Genomic DNA, 6959 nt, shown 5'->3' with positions numbered 1-6959 from the left:
CGGCTCTTAAGTGGTAGAGTACTAGCCTCGAGTGAACAAGCTCAAGAACTGGGCCCAGGCCCTGAATTCAAGCCCCATGACTGACAAAAAGGAAAAAAAAAAGCAAGTAGAGAAAACGAAACATCCCTCCAGTGCTCCAGCCTTCCTAGAGCCCAGGGCCTTAGGAGAGCTGAGGAGTTAGGCATAAGTAGGAAATGTTTTGGGGGGTACTTGGTTGAATATCCATGAAAGTTTTGTTAAAGATTTTTTTTTGACATTTGAAATTCAGGTAACTTTATTTAAATTGGAAAACACTTAAGATCCTTTTGTTATACAAAATCACCAGGAGTATTTCTAAGTAAGGCAGAAGTATTTCTAGGTTAACAAGGTTTAACTTTGCATTTTAGTTTTTAAACAAATTGTAGAGAAATGGAGCAAACAATAGGTTATTTACAAATCAGTATCTATGTATGTACTCACATACAAACTCGGTGATAGACAAAGACTTCAGTAGGTGATGCTGTCTCAGAAGCAGTTCTCAAAGGCTGATTTTATTTTCTTGGATTTGTTAATTTATTTTATTGTCAGGTTACAGTTACATTCATCAGATAGTGGGTGCATTACTTATCACACAATGATATCCCTATTTTCTTGGATTTTATAACTGCTTAAGATCCTTCTTCATCCTCAATCTTGGGAGCCAAATAGTACTTCAAATGTCCCGTGTCATCAATTTTATAGTCTACAACAAGAGGTACATCAACAGACATACTAAGTGTGTAACTGTAGGAGAGTGTGGAGTGGCTTCTGTAAAGAAGTTCAGATACCTCAGTGCAAAAGTTACCTGGCTCATTCATCTCTATGGTAACAGATTCTTCCTCTTTATCAACATTACTTGTTTGTGACAACTTAATATTTCCATTTCCAAGTTCTCCACTTGCAGAAAATTTCACTCCATCTTCTGCAGGATATTGCAACAGCTTGTCCAGTATGACTGAGGTCTCCGCATACACGTGCAAATCCACCAGAAGGCATCTTTACCACGCAGCTGTGCTCTTGTTCTGGAATTCCAAGTTGTTCAACATCTAAATCCACTAACTTCATTAATTTGGTGCTTCAAGCACTAGTGCCAAGGTGATTGCATTATCTTCAGCTCTTAGTGCAATGGTGTCTTCATTGCCCGCACATTTCAGTATTTCGGACATGTAGGTGAGGTTCACGCCATGGCTGGGGTGGCAGCGAGCCTCAGGAGCTCAGGTGAGCTGCACCAAGGAGACATGTGAGGAGGACATGCTCTGGAGGTCCACGCCTCCGGAGCGTGAGTCCCAGCCGGCCTGCTTGATGAGGTTCAGGATGAAGCCCTGGACCAAGCTCGCCTCGAACATGTGGCAGATTCGCAATGACAGCTACACAGAAGAGGAGTGAGTCCAAGATGGCTTAGGCTTCCCGGGGCCTGGGAGCAAGAATCTGAGAGTGGGGGACATGACAACCAGGGGCTGAGCCTGCAACTGTTTTCTTTCTTTCTTCCTATATTTCTTTCACTCTTTCTTTTGGTTGTGGGGCTTGAACTCTGGGCCTGGGTGCTGTCCCTCTGCTCTTCAGCTCAAGGCTAAGACCCTACCACTTGAGCCACAGTGCTACTTCCATACATTTTAAGCTTAGAAGGCATTAGTATGGGTAGTTCCAACGTTTTATATTCTTATATTAGCAAACCAAACTGCAACATAAACAGTGAAATAGTTATGCTAACAGGAAACCACTAACCAACCTGTAACTAGACTCATTCAACTCTAACCAATCAAATGTCTTCCTCCTGCATCCAGCCTGCCTGTGGGTTTGTTCTCCTGGATGCTGCTGCTAACCTCTCCCAGCTTCTTACCATGCTACCCTGTGCACGAAGCATTCTTTGCTCACACTCTGATAGATTTGTTTTGTCTAAAGGTTTTCTTTCTTTTCTGTTTTTTTTTTTACTTTTTCATGCACACTGTAATAATATTTCTTTTTATTTTTAACATAAAAATGATGAAAGGCAAATAAAAGTGAGAACATACTAAAAACACAATCAGGCACTAATGAGCCCTATGCAGACGCAATCTCCTTCCTGTTGAATTGATACTACCCGGTTATCCTTCTCCTTCAAATGAGCACTGTAAATCTATGAAGATTTTCTTTTTAGTGATTCCAAATATATTTCTTTCTCATTACCACCTGGCACGTTTGGATATAGCTCTTCAGTTTCCCCTTTCTCAATCTCCTCAGAAGCTTTATGTTTATGTTTCCTTATATCATCTGATTTCTAGAACTTTTATCAGTGTGGCTCCCTTTCCTCTTGAGCTGAGCAGGCAGACTGCTGCATGGACGACAAGCCTTTCCTATTTCTGTGTTCAGTAGAACAGCCATCTTGCTCCTTTCTCCATCAGTGAGATTGCTTCTGGCAGATTTAGCAGTCATGAAGGGAGACTCAAATGCCTGTATTTTCCTATGCCAGCTATCATTTTGCTACTGCATCCTGTACTTTGGGCAATCAGCCTAAAAATTAGAAGCTACTTCCACAACCCCAGTCCTATCAACTTGTAGAATTAATTTTGAGTGAAACTCTGCCAGGCAGTATATTCATCAAAACCGTCCCCGTCTATGCTATGAAAACACAATAGGCCTGTCTCAAAGTGTCCTACTGTATTGGCAGAACTAGCCAGGTAAGTGCAGGTAAAGACTGATAGAAGTGACTACTGGAGAGTCTTCTCCTGGAACAGAGACAAGGTCCTCATCAACTCCTAGAAAATGAACTCATCAAAACTTCCCACTCCTGCCTCTTCTATGAATGGAAGGTTCACAGCATTGTGAGGAAAGGGTTGAGGAGGTCTTGGGGGCATACCTCACACATACCAGGAGTTCTGGGTGCAGGGCGAGTGGAGGTGGGTGTGGTCTGAACATCAGAAGATCAGAAATAATCAGCAACTAGTTTTGCTGAGAGTTAGCTTTTAGTTGATTGACAGGACATCCCACCCCTTCCTTATGACTGGTCAGGCCTATCAGGACTTGGGTTTTGAGAGCCTTTTCTTCCTTCCTCTAGAGCACACAGTTCTCTGTAGGAGATGGAAAAATAATCTGTTTCTCTATTTCCTCCCCCTTCCTCTTGTTCATTCACTAGGGGGAGAAGCAGGTGCAGGAAGGATCCAGGCAGGAGGAAGGAGCATCCCTGGAGCAGCAGGAGAGGTGTGCAGGGATGCGGAACTGGGGAGCGGGTTCCACACAGCACACCCCCTAGTGACTGGTGTGCTTGTGTTGGGAGGGGCAGGGGGAGCACACACCAAACCCGTGCTTTCTGTCTCGGGGTATGTGTGCTCTGCCAGCGGTGCTCCCAGAAGGTTGTGCAAGCCTCCCCGCCCCACTGCTCGCAGTGCAAGTTAGGCCCAAGTTAGCAATACTTGCTAACAAGTACTCCTCTCTGGATGACCTTGGGTGCCCCACCCACTGCGGTGCCTGCCATCCTCTCGAGCGGACGCCAGGTGGCAGCAAAGCTCTGGCTCACCACCAGCTCCGCACTGCGCTTCTGCTGCAGAACTGAAGGGAAAAAAAAAAAAAGAAAAAAATGATACTGCAGATTTTCCTTTAAGACTAGCAGCTCTAAGAGAAAGCTATAGCGGCCGCCTAAATGTAAGCATAAAAAGTGCCTTCTGAGTCAGATAGGCAAAGAACCAAACCAACCCACACACCCCAAACCAAACCATCCATAGGGAAGCTTTTTGGAAGGCGATTGGTGCAGGGCTTTCAGGGCTGACAATTGACTGCTTGGCAAGAAACATGTGAAGGTTTCCACATTTTCAGCTCTGGAGAAGACAGCTCTGCTTGATTTACTGAAGGTCCATGACTGAAGGGCCTGCAGAATTCCCAAGTACCTTGTAGATATTGTATGTATCCCAGGAAGCTGTCAAGCTTTTAGGGCAGACAAGCTTTCATTATTATTATTTTAAATTTTTATTTTTAAATGTTACTGTCAAGGTGACGTGCAGAGAGTTTATAGGTATGTAAGTTAGGTAAGAAGTTCAGTTCTTTTAGGATAGTGTCATCCCTTCCCTCACATTCTTCCAGTTTTCCCCTCTTGAATCCCCCCTCCCCACACCCAAACAGTATAGTTCATTTTCAACTCAGTATCTAGCGAGCACCTTGGCTGCATTTGTTCATCCTTCGCCTCACCATTCTTGCTCCCCCACACCTCCAAATAGACAAACACGTACAAGACGAAAGGTAGAGAAAACAGAAGCAGTGACAAAGGAGAATAAACAAAACCAAAACCCCAAATAACAAAAATACCCTCTCGTTTCCATTTCATTTCAGTCAATACCGTTTTATATAATCATATTCACATAGCTATGGAGCCTTTGTGATCCTTGGAGAAGCTTTTAATAGGGAAGGATTGGCTCAGGAGGACGGATCCATTCACATACCCAGCTACCTTCGGGAAGTAGACTTTCTTGCCTGACCTAGCCTTTACCTATATCTTCAAGAAAGTCAAAGACAAAGGGGACACCCAGGAGGTAGCGAAAGTAAGAGGAATCTGTTAGAGTCAAGAGCATCTGAGTCTGCTCAGAGTAGAAGCACTGTGAGATCAACTGGTTTTTAGACTTTGGTAAACTGGCCCCTACCATTTCTGATTTCTAACTCCTCCCTCATAAACTTCTACTTCAATAGGATTTTTTTTAGAGTGCTGACAGTCTTTTAAGGACAATCCAAGGAGGCATAGCCTAGTGGCACAGGTCTCTAAGCTCAGCCTTTGGTAGATGGTGTTGGGTGGACGGGAAGTTCAAGAACAGCCTGGGGTAATATTGACACCCTGTCACAAAAGGAACAGGACAGAAAGGAAAAAAAGAAAAGAGAGAAAATCCAATAGGTAAAGATGTTGTGCTTGTGACAATTATCTTGTTGCTGATGAGTTTTCCAGCTTGTTGGGTAGATGGCTCCAGACACCCCAAGAAAAGATAGAAATGGTGAATGGAAAGGAGCCACTATCAGAGAAAAGGTGTCTGTCTGTCTGTCTCTGTCTAGCTCCATCTTCCTATCTCTGTTTTGGTCTCTCTCAAGTAGCTCTGAGTTTCACAGGAAGTAGAGAGCTGTAAGTTTACAAGCTGTAGAGAGCTGTAAGTTCACGAGTTGACAAGAAACATGACTTCATTCTTTATGTGACTCTTCATTGACTGCCTTGCTTTTCAAGATCTTCCTGTGACTCAGTGAAACAGGACTGTGGCACATGCGCTTTTTAAAAAAATCAAATTTTAAAATTATCTTTGGGTAGTTGTACAAAGGAGTTGCCATTTAACAAGGTGGTTTTATAAATTCAGTGTGCCTTGCTCAGTGTTGCCCCTTTCACCATTCTCATCCACCCCTCTCCTACCCACCCCTGCCTTCTGGCTTCTTAATTTTGTGGGCTATAAATTGGATTCTTGGCTGCATTTCCCCCACCCTACCCCTTCTTAGTATGGTGTTTTACTTTGCTGAACATTGATTTTACCTTTCTAAGAAATGACACTATCGATCTCTCCCTTGAATCTACTGCATGCCAGTGAATACATGTGTGTATACTTGATTACTACCCAGCAGATTTACTTATAAGTTGAGAAGTTAAATCTAGTTTCCATGTATAGAGGAAGACATATAGCCTGGGCCTGACTTCATTCATTTAATATAATTTTTCCACGTCTTTCCACTTTCTTACAAATGACACAATAGCATTATTTCTAATGGATGAGTAAAATTCCCTTGCATATGTGTATTACATTTGCTGGATCTGTTCACCCACTGAGAGGGCATGGACCTTTTCTTGTACCCTTCATCTTCTGGAGCTAAGTGGTGTGTGAGTCAGCTTTCTCACTGTGGTGACAAAACAGAGAAGGAAAGATTTATTTCCGTCCATGGTTTCAGAGAGTTCAGTGGGTGGTTGCATGATGAACCCATGCGATGGGAGTGATGGAATGAGGAGCAGAAGTGGTTTGTCACCTCATGGTGGACAGGAAGCAAAGAGAGGCACCAGAGATGAGGGCGAATCTTCAAGGCCACCCCTCTTGCAGCTTATTTCTGGCTAGGCCCCACCTTCTACAATTCCAACATCTGTTAAAGTGACTTCTAGAAGCAACTAAGCAGTCAGCATACAAGCTCAGGAGGAGTTTGCTCTATATCCAGATCATAACGACTAGTGTACAGTGAATTAAATCTAAAATGCCAGAGAATTACAGAAACTTTAGTGAGCTTATAAAAATTTCTTTCAGATCATTTATGCTATATGATTTAGAAAATTTGTCATAGTATATACTGGGTGCAATATTTCTCCCACTTTGCTAGAATTTCTATTCCAGGTAATGTTTCACCTTGCTTATGAGTAGAGTTGTTTGTCCTAAAGCATCTCTGTCTATATATTGAACACACACACACACACACACACACACACACACACACACACACACACACGTCAGTCCTGGGGCTTGAACTTGGGGTCTGAACACTGTCCTTGGTTTCAAGGCTAGAGTTCTACCACTTGAGCCACAGCACCACTTCTGGCTTTTTCTATGTATGTGGCACCCAGGAATCAATCACATCGGGATCTTTGTGCATGCTAGGCAAGCATTCTACCACTAGGCCACACTACCCACCCTATTTTTTTTTTGGGGGGGGGGTTTGGGTAAAGTTTTCTTTGTGTACAATAAACTACAACCTAACTTGATGTTTAAACAGAGATTATAACCAAGTCTTGGCTGGATCTCAGCCAATCACAAATGGCTAACTGTTCAAACCATCTTCAATTGTTTGATGCAAGCTACATTTGGTCTGTCTCTGTGCATCACATTCTTTTTATGTACTTCCTTTTCTCTGTATATATAACTACAGATTTCTATAATCATAGCCATGTGTGTGTATGTACAATCTTCTCGTGTGGTGGCATGGAGCATGCTTAATACAGATTGCTGCTTGAGTTTGGAATCTCAAAT

The 6959-nt window shown here is 43.0% G+C and overlaps 1 pseudogene; it reads right to left on the bottom strand.

The window, feature by feature from the left end:
- Positions 1–647: 647 nt before the first annotated feature.
- Positions 648–1364, bottom strand: LOC150057817 (DNA sliding clamp PCNA pseudogene; annotated as a pseudogene).
- Positions 1365–6959: the final 5595 nt, after the last annotated feature.

Source organism: Megascapheus bottae, chromosome 10 (genome assembly GCF_031878675.1).
Source record: "Megascapheus bottae isolate mThoBot1 chromosome 10, mThoBot2.hap1, whole genome shotgun sequence".
Classification (NCBI taxonomy): Eukaryota; Metazoa; Chordata; class Mammalia; order Rodentia; family Geomyidae; genus Megascapheus; species Megascapheus bottae.
Note: the sequence above shows the minus strand (reverse complement) of the source record. Positions and strands in the feature narration are given on the sequence as shown.